We start from the raw sequence: 16,605 nt of genomic DNA, 5'->3' as shown, positions 1-16,605 counted from the left end.
AAGTAGCCAGTAAAGAAAGAAGGCAGGAGTATTGGAGGCAGAGAACCAGCATGAGCAAATGCACTAAAGTGAATATATTTGGTATTGTTTCCATGAAAACCTTGAGGTGAAAAGCAGTTTCTAATGAGGCTAACAATCAGGTAATGACAGATCTTAAAGAGAGTTTAAATTTTACCTTATAAGAGACTCAGACAACCAAAGAATTTAACCAAGGAGAAATGTAGTCATATTTTCATTTTTAAGAATTATTCGTTAGGTACTAAACACACATATACTAGGCATTGATGAATAAAATCAACAAGACAGGTTCTCTACCCTTGGAAAGGTTACAATATAGTGGGAGAGGGAGTCATAGAAACAAATTATAATAGAGTACAATAAATGCTAATAAAGAAACAAAGTTTATGAGGGCAGATAGCTTACTTTGAGACAGAAGCTTGAGTTTTTTGGTGTAACTTTTTATTAGTTCCACTCAGCATCTCTAAACATTCTCAGACTTACAATATAGGCAGACATCTAGATCTGTTGGGAGCTGTTAAAATTGGATGACTTGGGCCGGGTGTGGTGGCTCACGCCTGTAATCCCAGCACTTTGGGAGACCGAGGCAGGTGGATCATGAGGTCAAGAGATCAAGACCATCCTGGCCAACATGGTGAAACCCCATCTCTAAAAATACAAAAATTAGCTGGGCGTGGTGGCACGTGCTTGTAATCCCAGCTACTCAGGAAGCTGAAGCAGGAGAATTGCTTGAACCTGGGAGGCGAAGGTTGCAGTGAGCCAAGATCGTACCACTGCACTCTAGCCTGGTGACAGTGGGAGACTCTGTCTCAAAAAAAAAAAAAAAAGGATGGCCTGGACAAGCTTTAGTACCCAATCTGACTCCTTTCTGGATTGTTTCCCTCAACTTGCGTTTTATATTTCAACAGAGCACACACAATTCAGTTTGAAAACCAGTGGTTTCTCTTTCCTTCGCTATAGGTGTAAACAATATCCAGCTGGTGGCTACAGTTCTGCCTCTGGTTTTGCTGCCATGCATCCTGGGCGAACTACTGGTAAAGGGCCCTCCACTCACACTCAGATTGACCAGCAACCTCCACGGCTTCTCATTGTGCACATTGCTCTACCGTCCTGGGGTGACATCTGCGCCAACCTCTGTGAGGCTCTGCAGAACTTCTTCTCTCTAGCCTGCAGCTTGATGGGCCCTAGCCGCATGTCCCTGTTCAGTTTATACATGGTACAAGATCAGCATGAGTGCATCCTCCCTTTTGTGGTATGTATATCTATATTTATTCATTTTATCCTGAAAAGAAATACAGTGGTAAGGTTTCTGGAATAGAGATCACAGTTATTAATACTTACAACAATAACCCCACAACTTCTCCACACACTGTAGCCCCCGAGTGACACCATGAGAGCCAGAGGACATCCTGCATATATAGGGGTATGCACTGTTGAAGAGAAACCTCAAAATTATTAATCTGGGAGTATAAATAGGCTACAAGCTGCCCCTTTCCACTCCAGAGAGAGGGAGAGAAACCTTGGCATTGACAGATGTTTGAAATGTAAACAACTGACTCCTTTTATGCCCTTTGAAATGTAAACACACAAGGAGGGAAGCCTCTAAATCTCTTCTGAGGTCTCTGGCTATTCAATCATCTTTTAAATTACAAGACTTGCCCTTTAACCCAGGTACCAGTTTTCTTTGCTCAGAAAGCCCTAACTATGCAAAAACATGAAAATATTTTTTCTACATTCCACATAGACTCAGGTGAAACTGTCCCCTAGGGTTATGGAAGGCAATCACTGGGCCAGGGGCAGTGTTTTTACAAAGCTCCTTCATACATAAACAATTATCTATGCTCCTCTTCAAAATTTCAATCTTCCCTTTCTCCCTTGTATAAAATTCAGAATCATAGTGATGAGAAAGACTTCCAGAGGTTCTATGCATCTCCTTCCTTGAGGTAGCCTTGCTGCTAATATATGTTATCAAACGGATATAAGTCTTATTTAAGATTTCCAAAAGAGGAAATTTCATAAGTCCATTGCTGAATTATGAAAGTAATATATGACTGGAATCTATTTATTTTTTGATTAATGCCTTAGTTTCCCTCATTGGAAGTGGAATGATAACATCTCTGTTGATACTATAAAGAATGAAAATAATATATATTACTTTATGCTTCCTGAGTTAGAACATACCCTGGTTGCTTTGACACAACCTTAGGCTTACAACAACTCACGGTTTATTTCTTGACAAAAGTCACACAGGGAAAGTTTTGAGTATAAATGCTCCAAGTGCTAAGTGTGGGGATTTTGTCTGTGCATTGTTACTTAGGCTGGGTTGGGGATGGGAAAAGGATAAAATTATTTAAGAAATTCAACTGATCCTTTCTACGGTTTGAGCATAATTTGGTACCTCTATTCATTATTTATTGCTGTGTAACAAATTATCCCAAAATATAGTGGTCTAAATTAATAAACATTATCTCATAGTAACTATGAGTTAGGAATTCATAAGTGGCTTAGGTAGATCAGGCTTGGGGTCCCTCATGAGGTTGTAACCAAGATGTCAGTCATCTGAAAGCTTGATTGAGGCTGGAGGATCCAGTTGTAAGATGGCATATTCACTTAGCTGTTGGCAGAAATTCTTATTTCCTGACTACTCGGATCTCTTCAAAGGACTGCGTGAATGTCCTTAATTTGTGGCAGTGGGCTTCTCCCAGAACAACTGATCCAAAAGAGAGGGAGACCAATGAAGAAGCCAAAATATCTTTTATGTCTTAGTCTCAAAAGTAACATGTTGTCACTTCCTGTACATTCTGTTCGTTGGAAGCAAGTTACTGTTCCACCCTATATAGAATAACTGCAAGCAGATTTACCCTCCTGCCTAAAACAATTTAAAAAAACTGGATAAAACCTATGAAAAACACTTTTCAAAACAGTGGACATCACGCAGCAAAGAACAAAGCCCCCAGGAGACAGGAAGTAAATGAGGTGGGACTTAGAATTGTCCCAGCTTGCAGATCACCTGAGTCAGGAGTTCAAGACCAGTCTGGCCAACATGGTAAAACCCTGCCTCTACAAAAATACAAAATTAGCCAGACATGATGGCGGCTGCCTGTAATCCCAGCTACTTGGGAGGCTGAGGCAGGAGAATCGCTTGAACCTGGGAGGCGGAGGTTGTAGTGAGCCGAGATTGTGCCACTGCACTCCAGCCTGGACAACAGAGCAAGACTCCATCTCAAAAAAGAGAAAAGAATTGTCCCAGCTTACTGCCTTGAGAAAGTTTCCAAACCACAATGCAGAGAGGGAGAACCTAGGGGTGGGCGCCAGTGGTTTCCTCGAGTCAAGGAGATGGATCTGGGACTTAAGGGAGACCAAGTTATTAATAGCTAGAGGAGAAAGAGCTACATACAGAACTCTATAAAGACCTGAAGAGGGTCCCCCTTGAGTATTCAGCAGAGTACTGATCAGTACATGCGCATGAGGAAACTACCCAAGGCCAGAGAAGGAGCCACCCTAAAAGACTAGAGACAATGGTGCCTGATACTCACAACTAGAATAGTACCTGTTCTTATCAGCCAAGCTGGAAATCCTCATAATTCATGATACATTGGGTAGAGGACTCAAAAAGATCTTGCCTTAGTAGTAGGGCATAAAATAGCCCAAGACTTAGTACTGCTCAAGACTACCTAACATAAACACAAGATCCTAAGTGTCACACTGTTTCCAGGTAACTTAACTATCCCAGAACAAAGCTCAATAATATTTATAGAAATACAAAACTATCTAGCACCCATTAGGGTAAAATTCATACTGTCTGGCATTCAATCAAAACTTAAATAGGCATGCAAAGAAGCAGGATTTTATGACTTATGAAGAAATTATTAAAGCTGACACAGAAGTAACATAAATGTTAGAATTAGCAGATGAGGACATTAAGACAATTGTTATAATTGGGTTCCATGTGTTCAAAAAGCTAAGTGGAGATATAGAAGATATTTTAAAAGTTCCAAATCAAACTTTTAGAGAGGAAAACTACAATTTCTGGCATGGAAAATACACTAGATGGAATTATTGACAGATTAGACATTACGAAAAAAAAGATCAGTGAACATGAAGACATAGGGATAGAAACTATCCAAAATGAAACACAGAAAGGAAACAATCATTTTTTTAAATGAATAGAGCATAATTGAGCTCTGGGACAACTTCAAGCCATCTAATATATGTGTAATTAAAGTCTGCAAAGGAGAGGAACAGGGGACAGAAAAAATACTTTAAAAAATGGCCAGAATGTTTCTAATTTTGATAAAAAACTCCAAACCCACAAATTTAAGCAATCATTGAATGCCATGCATAAAAAACATGAAGAAAACTACATTATGGCACATCATATAAAAACTATTGTTAAAGATGAAATCTTGAGGCTGAGCATGGTGACTCACACCTATAATCTTAGCACTTTGGGAGGCTGAGGCAAGAGGATCACTTGAGCCCAGGAGTTTGAGATATATGTAGAGGAAATACCTAAGACAATTATATTATAAACAAAGGAGGGGAAAGTGATATAAAAGGAGCTAAGGTTTCTACACTTCATTTGAACTGGTAAAATGTTGACACCAGTTGACTCTTGTTAAGTTTCTGTGTACAATATGATAATTAGGGCCACCACTAAAAAACCTATACAAAGAAATACACTCAGAAACACCATAGGTAAATCAAAATAGAGTATTTTTAAAATACTCCAGTAGCCCAGTGGAAGGTATATAAAAGAAAACAAAGAAACTAAAAACAGAGGGAACAAGCAGGAAACAACAAATAAATTGGCAGGCTAACATATCAATAGTTACATTAAATGTGAGTGGCCTAAAAACATCAATTAAAAGAGCTTGGCAGAGTTAATTTTTTAAATAACCCAACTATATCCTGTCTAAAAGAAACTAACTTCAAACACAGTAAATGTAGGCTGAAAGTAAAAGAATGGAAAGGGATCTATCACGCAAACATTAACCAAAACAAAGCAGGAGTGGCTTTATTAATATATCAGATGAAAGAGATTTCAGATCGAAGAATACCAGGTACAGAGAGGGACATTAGACAGTGATGAAAAGGTCAATCCACCAAGAAGATACAGAAATCCTAAATGTGTATGCACTAAACAGCAGAAACTATAAAATCTGTGGAGCAAAAACTGATTGATCTAAAAGAAGAAATAGATAAATCCACAATTATAGTTAGATTCAGTGTCCCTCTTTCAACAATTGTAGAACATCAATAAGGATACAGAAAAACATCAGCCAACAGGATGTAATTGACATTTATATAATACTCCACCCAACAACAAGCAGAATGCACATTCTTTTCAAGCACCTATGGAACATTTGCCAAACTAGACCATACCATGGGCCATGAAGGAAAGAAACTTAAATTTTAAAAACTGAAATCATACATAGTATGTTCTCTGACACAATGAATCAAGATAAAAATCTGTAACAGAAACATAACAGAAAAATTCCCCCAAACACTTGGAAACTAAACAACACACTTCTAAATAATCCATTGGTCAAAAAGCAATATGTCAAGGGAAATTTTAAAAGACAACAACATTGAACTAAAGGTAAATGAAAATACAAATATCAAAATTTGTGGGATGCAGCTAAAGCAGTGCTGAGAAGGAAATTTATGGCACTAAAATGCTTACGTTAGAAAAGAAAAAAGTCAAATCAGTAATATAAACTCCCACCTCAAGAAACTAGAAAAGGAAAAGCAAAATGAACTCAAAACAAGCAAAAGGAAGGAAATAATAAAGAGCAAAAATAAGTGAAATTGAAAACATAAAATAGAGAATATTAATGAAAAGTAGTTGATTCTTTGAAAAGATCAATAAAATTAACAAACCTCTGGCAAGAATGACAAGGAAAATAGAAAAAGAAAATATAAATTACCAATATCAGGAATGAAACAGGGGAGTGTCATTATAGGCCCTTGTTATTCCAAAGAATAATAGGAGAATACTACAAATACCTTTACATACGTAAATCTAACAACTTAGATGAAATGGACCAGTTCCTTGAAAAGCACAAACTATCACAGTTGCCCAATATGAAACAGATAGCTTGAATGGCCCTGTAACCATTAAAGAAATTGAATTCATGATTTTTAAATTTCTGAAAAAGAAATCTTCAGACCCAGATGGTTTTATTGAAGAATTCTACTAAACATTTAAAGAAAAATAACATCAATTCTACATAATCTCTTCCAGAAAATATAAAAGAAGAAAATACTTCCCAACTCATTTTATGAGGCTATTTTTTATCCCAAAAATAGACTAAGACAGTACAAAAAAAGAAAACTGAAGACCAGTATCCCTCATGAACATAGATCACATAAAACTTAACAAAATATTAAAAAATAGAATTCAGCAATTAAAAGGAATTATACACCATAACCAAGTAGAACTTATTTCAGGGATGCAAAATTGGTTCAATATTTGAAAATCAACCAAAGTAGTACACCATATTAAAAAGCTAAAGAAGAAAACCACGTGATTATATCAGTTGAAGTAGAATAAGCATTTGACAAAGTTCGACATCCACTCATGATAAAAGCTACAGCTAATGCCATATTTAATAGTGAAAGACTGAATGCTTTCCTGCTAAGATTGAGACAAGACAAAGATGTCTGCTCTTAGTACTCCTCCGCAGAGTACTAGAAGTCCTAGGCAGCACAATGAGGTAAGAAAAGGAAATAAAAGGCATGCAGCTTGGACAGGAAGAAATAAAATTGTCCCTATTTGTAGATGATGTGATGGTCTATTTAGAAAATCCAAAGAATTTTATACTACCCTTTGAGGAGGAGTGTGTCAAAGAATTTGTAAACATATTTAAAACCACCATGGTTCCCTTCTGGTGATATACCAACACCTTAAGTCACGTGGTAAGAGCCTGGATTTCTGAGAGGGAGCTCAATCCTCAGGTACTTCCCATTGGTAGTTTTGCCCTTAGGAAATTGCCTCTATAGTAACCACCAACCCTCTTATTACAAATATACAAGACATTTGTTGGTCATTTTCAGACACTCAATTCAGAGAAATCTATTTGCTAATATGTTAATAACATTAAGCAGATATTACAGAGTATTTACTGCATACATGGTATCATGCTAAATATTTTTTCCATGACTTTCACTTTTATCCTAATATATGTTTACTTATTGATGTATGTATTCGATGTAGTTTTTAAAATCTATTGTTATCTTTTAGCTTATAACTTTCAAAAGTATTTTAGATTTTATTTTCCTTTTTAATTAAGTATTTATATAAGGAGCTGTTAAGTCAGTCAAATTGCTAGGAAGAAACAGATAGATGGCACATTCAAACCAAATAATTTTCAAAGAAATATAGAAGGGAATATTTACATGGGTGTGGGCAGAGTTTAGATGGTGCAATAGGCATACCACCTCTAGGACTGAAGAGGAGGGAACTGTCTGAAGAGGGCTGCCTGACAGGATCTTTGGCCTTTGTTAAAGAAAAAGTTATTCACGACACTTGTTAAATTATGGTAAGAAAGACCTTATTGAGGACGAGCACGATAGGTATGTTGTTATGATCCTAAATAAAGGGACCATAGCATTGATCCCTTGGAAATCCATCAATGGGTATAAGGACCATGACAATGGAATGTTGCAATGGGAAAGAGAGATTGGGCTCAATTCTGAATATGGCACAAGCAAGTGGGAATATATAGCCAAGGAGCATATGGGGATCAGTGGATAGTTAACTAAGAGGAAACATCAGGGGTAATGGGAATTCTGGCTAAACTGACTTACAGGATTCTTGCTGAAAACAGGCCAGGGTGTTCAGACATCAGTTGGGGGATAGTGCAGGATGAGGAACCCAATCAGATACTGAGAATGATCAGACATTACGAGTAGGGGATTCTCGCCAAACTGACTTAGCAGGGTTCTTTGCTAAAACTAAATTTTATAAGGAAGTGCACAGATGGGCCTAAGAAAAGGTTTAAAAGCCTGACTAAAGTTTGGTCAAGCAGAGAATCATGTTGCCTTCAGAAGAAGGACGCAGCCATCCTGTGGCAATCTGGTGAGGAGGAAACCAGGAGATGAAATACCCTGACCTCACTTTCCTCCCACATGCAGATCTCCTGCTGGTGCCTCCCATTGGCCAAAGCCAGCTGGAAGCAAGAGTGTGAATGACCTCATTGAATCAGTCCCTATGGATCACCTTCCTAGGGCACAAAATAGGGTAGAGAAAAGTAGAGAATGATCTGGAAGGGCAAATGGAAGATATCCAGTATAAAAGGTTTCTTAGGAAATGAGCCCATGTCCCAAACAAGGGTAAAATGATTTTTTTTACTCCTCAAGTGGCTATGTTATATCCCTCTGGCACTCCTCGATACATTTGGACCTAGTTGAATCCCTTAATCTTTTAATCACTCCACTAGAAAAGGCAGATAGCTTTACACTAGAAACCACTGACTTGTCAGAAGCTCAACTAAGCTGGGAAAGAGCTGAGCTGTCATAGTAGCTGATTAACGAAATCAAGCCACAAATGAAAGGGTAAGCCTTTATTTATAGTAATAATATAAGCAAGAATCTAAACTGGAGAAAGTGCCTACTCCCCCTTTTCCATTTCCTCCATGAAACTGTGCACTGGTTGAGGATAAGTGCAGACATGGGGATAGTTTCACTGTTGAAGGAGTCCTGAACAAAAGGCTCTGGCAATTTTATGCACCCTGGGGTTGATGGGAGGGCAAGGAGGGAAGGCTAGGAGTGGAAAAGTACAGAGTACTGACTCAGAGTAGGGAAAAGTGTCTTTAAGGCATCCTTCTCCCTTCCCCCACAAGGAGGTCTTGACAGAGGGCCTAAGGAGGACTTGGCCCAAGGCCTCAGATGAAGAGAGCTAGAAATGAAAGTACCAGAGCTAGGAATACAAATATTCCAAGAACATGACCAGCCAGGGGTTCTGAATCCTTGACTGCAACTCCCATCAGAGAATGCAGTGCATTGGCTGTGTACCAAGTCTGGTGTGGCAAAGGCAGCTTTTCCCCCATGAGGCCTGCCAAGTAAATTATTTGTAATTGCCTATGGTCAGGCTTGAAAAAAATCGCACATAGGTTTTTAACCAGGATCAGATTCCTCACTGGTTTCTCAGGAAAAGTTGAAAGCCAAAATTTCTTTCCAACTGAACAGTAAGTTCAACCCTAGTTAAAAGCTCAAGAAAATTGCTGAAACAGTGCTATTACCTTACGTATAGAACAATCCAATCTTTACTTACGGAAAAACATGACCTTAAATCCATTGTCACTGACCTGTATAAATATCTGACATTTTCTATCTGCAGAAGCAGCTTAAAATATAAATGGAGAAAGATAGCATGTGGGAAATCTTACTCAGAATGAATACCTCAATATATCCTCTCATATTTAATTTTTGAATATAATCAAATAATTCTGAATGTTTTATAAGGAGTCATGATGGGAGATTCATAATTAATATTAAAATTCCTTTTATATCCATTGCACCCTTAATATAAATAATTCCAACCAGAATGATTCATTTCCCCTCAAAACAGGGTTTCAGAAGAATGCCCTTATTGTGAAGATCTTCCCAATTCTTTTACTTTTTCATAATAAAAAACTTATTTAAATCATATATTATCTACAATGAGGTATTAGGACTCAGAGTATTGTAATTTAGCTATAATACTTATTTTCTCATTCTTAATAGCTGGCATTCAAATGGAATCACTTCAAGGTTACAAATAATAGAGATATAATATATTAAACAGCATAAAGGTAAACCCCAAGAAAGATAATATAATGAACTATAATTTAGTGCTGCAGTAAAGGGAGAGTAAGAGTAATAAAAGGAAATACACTAATTTTGTTGTTTCCATAGTGGTGAATTAATAGATACTGCTAAAGATTAACTTAAGGGAATTACACAGAGTTATAAAGATAGTCACTAAAGCAGAAATATAGGCCTTCCTAATCATGACAAGACAAACATACAGAAAAAATGAAAATAAAATATACGGTAAAGTGATTTTCTAAAAGCTATAAAAATAAAGAGTATACCATAAAATAATATAACTAAAAACAAACATATCTGTCATATCAGATGATTTTTAGAACTTACAGACAGACTTGATCACAAAGCAAATCTGTCATTTTCAAGAGGCACAGCTACAACAAAATGATTCAGAAAGGTTGAAAATAAAAGGGTGGGCAAACGTATACTAGGCAAAGGCAAACCAAACAAAGAGAATTATGATCAATTGTAGACAAGGTTGAATTTGAAGCAAAATGCATTAAATGAAACTAAGAATGGCACTTTAATGCTAGGGCAAAAAAGAGTAGAGTACAGAGTGATCAAGAAGGCACACTGAGAAATACCATTTGACCCAGCAATCCCATTACTAGGTATATACCAAAAGGAATATAAATCATTCCATTATAAAGATACACGCATTCATGTGTTTATTGCAGCACTGTTCATGATAGCAAAAACTTGGAACCAACCCAAGTGCCCATCAGTGATAGACTGGATTTTAAAAAATGTGGTACATATACACCATGGAATACTATGCAGCCATAAAAAGGAATGAGGTCACGTCATTTGCTGGGACATGGAGGAAGCTGGAAGCTGTCATGCTCAGCAAACTAACACAGGAACAGAAAACCAAAGACCGCATGTTCTCACTCATAAGTGGGAGCTGAACAATGAGAACACATGGACACAGGGAGGGGAACAACACACACTGGGGCCTGTTGAGGGGGCAGGAGGAGGGAGAACATCAGGACTAATAGCTAATGCATGTGGGGCTTAATACCTAGGTGATGGGTTGATAGGTACAGCAAACCACTATGGCACACATTTACCTATGTAACAAACCTGCACATTCTGCACACGTATCCCAGAACCTAAAATAAAATAAAATTTTTTAAAGGTGTATTGAAGATATTTAGCATACAAGGCTTGTTGGAAGGGAAAGCTATTAAAAATATATCAGTTTTGAATACCTATATACCAGCCTGGTGAGGTGGCTCATGCCTATAATTCCAGCACTTTGGGAGACCAAGGAAGGAGGATCACATAAGCCCAGGAGTTCAAGACCTGCCTGGGCGACATAGTGAGACCTCAGCTCTACAAAAAAGTTTTTTAAAAGACATGGTGGTGCATACTTGTAGTCTCAGTTACTCAGGAGGATAAGGCAGGAGGATCACCTGAGCCCCGGAGGTTGCAGTTGCAGTAAGTCATGATTATGCCACTGTACTCCAGCCTAGGCAACAGAGCGAGGACTTGTCTTTAAAAAAAAAAAAAAAGTTTGTGAATCTCTTATCCAAAATACTTGAGACCAGAAGTGTTTCAGACTTTGGATTTTTTTGAATTTTGGAATATTTGCATGTACATAATGACTTAGGGATGGGACCCAAGTCCAAACATGAAATTCATTGGTTTCATGTATACCTTATATACACCATCTGAAAGTAGTTTTATACTTTTTTTTTTTTTTTTTGAGACAGAGTGTTGCTCTGTCACCCAGGCTAGAATGCAGTGGCGCGTTCTCGGCTCACTGCAACCTCCGCCTCCCGGGTTCAAGCGACTCTCCTGCTTCAGTCTCCCAAGTTGCTGGGATTACAGGTGCCCGCCACCACACCCAGCTAATTTTTGTATTTTCTAGTACAGACAGGGTTTCACCATCTTGGTCAGGCTGGTCTCAAACTCCTGACCTCATGGATCCACCCGCCGCGGCCTCCCAAAGTGCTGGGATTACAAGCATGAGCACCATTCCCAGCCTATACAATATTTTTAAAATAATTTTGTGCACGAAACAGAGTTTTGACTGTAACCCATCACATGAGGTCAGATATGGAATTTTCCACTTATGGCCTCATGTTGGCCCTCAAAAATTTTGGATTTGGAACATTTCAAATTCAGACTTTTAGATTAGGGATGTTCAACCTGTATTGGCAATATAATCCAGTGCCACATTAAAAGAATTATATACCAAAAATTCAAATATGATTTAATATTAGGAAATCTATTAATATAATTTACTATGTTAACATATCTAAGGAGAAGAAACATGATCATGTTCATCTCTCTAACTTCTGAAAAAGCATTTGATAAACTTCAACATCCAATTTTGTTTTGTAAAAACTCTAATAAAACAGAAACAGATAGCTATTCTTTAGCATAATACTTTTTCAATTCAAGAGTTAGTATTGTTCTTAATGGAAAAACACTAAAGACATTCCCATGCAAGATAAAGAAGTTCAGTATCATCACCATTATTTAGAATTATTCTGGGCCATGAAGCAGTAGGATAGTAATGATGACACTGCAGATGTTTCACTATTTGATACAGAAGAGGAGACAACTGATAGACCAAAAAAATCCAAAAATCAGATATTCAGTGGTATCATTTTTCCACTTATTCTTTCAAGTCAGTCTACCTTCATTCATCATCTGTCTTCTCTATGAGTTACTCAGCAGCAGCTTTATTGCCTGTATGATGACAATTATCTTGTTGTTGTCATGTGACTTTTGGGCAGCAAAGAATGTCACAGGTAGACTAACGGGGTTGGTCTATGTTGGCGGAGTCACATAGATGAAGATGGAAAGAGCCATTGGGTGTTTGAATCTAGAAAGGCATCCTCTCAAGAGAATAAAACTGTGTCAGAAGCTGAATCAAGAATCTTTTGATTGGGACTTATAGCCTGTGCAGTGCTTTGGGTGATATTTGCCTTTAGTGCCCTGTTCTCCTTCAGGGTAAACTGGTTAGCAGTGGTTATTATGGGTATAGTGCTACCAGATGCCAACCTATATGGTTACATCAGGTGTAAGGTGAGCAGCAGAAAGAATTTAACCAGCATGGCTACCTTGTATCTTGTAAAGCAGTTTTTAAGACAAAACACTGGAGATGATCAGAGAAGCTTCCTAAATAGAGAAAGCTTATGTGCTTTGTTACATTGGGGAACAACTGAACAGATTCTTGACTCTGAACTTTTTGGAGCTTAGTCCATATCTCGATGAGGATGGTTGGCTTTGTTTTTCCACTTAAAAACTATTTATAGAAAGGAAAAGTAGTTTTCGTTTTGTTTTTATTTCCTTTCCAGCAGTTGGGATTGGAAAGTATGTTGGCAGTAGAAACATTGTCAAGATTTGTTCTGTAGTGTATGTATGTGTTCCATAGGTATGCACGTGGTCATGTAATATCAATATATCCCAAATTAATGAAAGAGTTTATTTACATATGTAATGGAGACCTTTGCATTTTGATCCATAGAACATAGGAGGTTGTTCTTAGTCTATCTCAAAGCTCTATGTGTTTACATATTATTTCTGTAGATTATTTTCAGAAGTAAGTTTTGCTTCCAGGGTAAGAGTGAGTACTTTGACTTAAGTGTAAATGAGAAATAATTGTTAGATTGTAATATGTACTTCATGGAGAAATTTCTTAGACAAATACAAGCAAGTGAAAACCAAATTAGGGCTAGTGGTATTAACTAGTTTCTAAAATGTTATTTTTATTTGTAAGAATTCATTTACTTACAGCCCAGGTAATATGAATGGAATCATCATAGTTTATGTTTAAAGGATACCCAGAGATTCCTGCTGTTCTATTTATTTTACAGAAAAGATGGCCAGATTTTTCTTTAGAACTTCCTGAAAGCTCTTCAGTGGACCCTGAGCTAATAAAATCTATCTTTTACCACTAAAACAATAAAAATAAAAATAGAAGTATTCTAGAGATTTTCACTGATGTAATGATATAAGAAAAAGAAATTAGGGTATGAAATGAGAAAACATGAGATTAAATTGTTATTTGCAGATTATTTGATTATGTATCCAGAAAACCCAAGAGAATCAACTAGGAAATTATTTGAAACAATAAAATAATCCACAGCAAAATCAGCACAGATATTTGTACTCTTTATATGTCTAAGAGCAACAAGTTAAAAGTTATAATGGAAGAAAATTTTTCATCACAATAACCAAAATGATCAAATACTTATGAATGAAATTAACAATAAATATGCAAGATTTGTAAGACTTAAAATACTATTGTTATATTTACATTAAAAATAATGTTATACATCATAAATATATACAGTTTTCCTTTTGCCAATTAAAAAATTGCTTAATACTATTGAGAAACACACACAAAAAAAGACTTGAACAAATAAAAAATCATTAGTTCTTGGGAAGACTCAGATGTCAATTATCCCTAATGTACAAATGTAATGCAATTCCCAAAAATTATAAAATTTCCAACAGGAGAACTAGACATTCTGCTACTAAAGTTCAAATTTTAAAAGAAAGAATATCCAGGGACTATTCCTATCAGATATTAAACACAATGTGATACTGGAGATTGAAAAGACAGATTGTAATGGAATACAATTTAAAGTTCATTAAAAAAAAATACATGTAGGAACTTAATATATAGATATTATATATATAATATATAAAGATAGCATTTAAAATGAGTTGGGGAAAAGGCTATTAATAAATGTTTGAATCAGCTGGATAGCCATATGGGAAAAATAAAGCTAGATCCATACTCACAGCATATACCAGCATAGATTCCTGATGGAGCAAAGTATAAAAATAAACTAAACAAGTACTAGAACAGATTGTATTAGTCTGAGTATAATCAGGAAACAAACCACAGTGATTTAAACAAGGAAAGTTTGTGTAAAAAGTTTGAATACAGGCTGGGCATGTTGGTTCATGCATGTAATCCTAGCACTTTGGGAGGCCAAGGTGGGAGGATTGCTTGAGGCCAGGTGTTCACAACCAGCCTGAGCAACATAGTGAGACCTCATCTCTACAAAAAATTTAAAAATAAAAGATTAGCCAGACATGGTGGCCTGCACCTGTAATCCTAGCTACTCAGGTGGCTGAGGCGAGGGGATCCCTTGAGCCCAGTGTCATGAGCTATGATTTCCTCATTACTGCATTCTAGCCTGGGTGACAGAGCAAGATCCTATCTCAAAAAAACAAAAACAAAAACAAAAAAAAACTGAAATATAGCTTAACATATTAAACTATGATAATAGATTACCTATTAGATATAAGGGAATTTATATGGTACCCTAGGGCTAAGGGAGAGATCCTAAGGAAAGTCAAACTTGAAAAGAGGACTCCCTTCCCGAGGCTGGGGTTCACACCAAATTGCAGAATGTGTATTTGTAACCCACTGGATGGCAGAGAAGTTCACTGGTTTGTCAAGGCTAAAGTTGGTCTACAGTTACTGGGAAAGCAGGAAGCTAATCTCCAGTGATAGGTGAGCTACAGTGATGGCTGGGTATACAGTCATGCAGAGAGAGTGCAGGCAGGATGCCCAGAATGTATATTCTCCATGTTGGAAGAGCAGTAGCATTGAGATGGCCACAGGAGACAAACTTCTTATGGGGAGGGACAAGTGAGCAAAGGGAATTAGGCATTAGTACAGGCAAGAGGTCTGAATCATATGGTGTCCGTGTTGAAAGGGCTGCAGAAAGGTGATTACTAGGCCAGGCAGGGCTATGAAGTCACTGAAAGACTATGAATTCTGAATGCATGGATGGGTCACCATTAAATATCCCTGCACCCCACAGCTGACCCACAGTGTGCTGCATGTAACAACAGAAGAGCCTCCTCATGTCCCTCCAGTGCCCTTTACTAAGAAAACTTAACATTGTGCTCACTGTAAAACAGAAATGCTTAAAGGAATTTATCACAGAGCATGTATTGAAGGATGAATTTGGAGTTGAGAAGCAGTAAATTAATAATTAATAAACAGACCATGGGGAGAAAATAATGTAAGAATAGCAATGGCTTTTCTAAGCATAATATAAAACCAAAAAAATCTAAAAATAAAAGATTAATAATATATAAAAACAGAATGTATGCTTGGCAAAGAATATACATGCAAATTCTAAAGATAAATAACAATATGAGAAAAATATTTGCTTCTCATATCACATAGGGTTAATTTTCTACATATGTAGAAAACTCCTACAATTCAGTAAGAAAAAAACATTCAATAACTCAATAGAAAATGAGGATGGATGGGCCGGGCACGGTGGCTCACGCCTGTAATCCTAGCACTTTGGGAGGCCAAGGCGGGCAGATCACAAGGTCAGGAGATTGAGACCATCCTGGCTAACAAGGTGAAACCCTGTCTTTACTAAAAAAAATACAAAAAATTAGCCAGGCATGGTGGCAGGTGCCTGTAATCCCAGCTACTCGGGAGGCTGAGGCAGGAGAATGGCATGAACCCAGGAGGTGGAGCTTGCAGTGAGCCGAGATCACACCACTGCACCTCCAGCCGGGGCAGCAGAGTGAGACTCCATCTCAAAAAAAAAAAAAAAGAAAAAGAAAATGAGGATGGATATACATAGTCAGTTTTCAGAAAAGAAAATATAAATGACATTGAGACATGAAAATACATCAACCTCATTCATAGTAAGAGAAATTCAAATATGCAGAGATGTCACTTTCCACCTATATGATTGGCAAAAATTTTTTCTATGACACATTGTCACGAGAATTTGAAGAAATAAGCATGCTTATATGCCATTTGTCAGTGTA

The 16,605-nt window shown here is 37.1% G+C and overlaps 1 pseudogene; it reads left to right on the top strand.

Moving 5' to 3' along the window:
- The first annotated feature begins 12,336 nt into the window (after window positions 1–12,336).
- Window positions 12,337–13,044, top strand: LOC105544726 (annotated as a pseudogene).
- The last annotated feature ends 3,561 nt before the right edge of the window (window positions 13,045–16,605 follow it).

This window comes from Mandrillus leucophaeus, unplaced genomic scaffold (assembly GCF_000951045.1).
Source record: "Mandrillus leucophaeus isolate KB7577 unplaced genomic scaffold, Mleu.le_1.0 Scaffold1083, whole genome shotgun sequence".
NCBI classification, from domain to species: Eukaryota; Metazoa; Chordata; class Mammalia; order Primates; family Cercopithecidae; genus Mandrillus; species Mandrillus leucophaeus.
The sequence above is the reverse complement of the archived record's forward strand: the minus strand, read 5'-3'. Positions and strand labels throughout refer to the sequence as shown.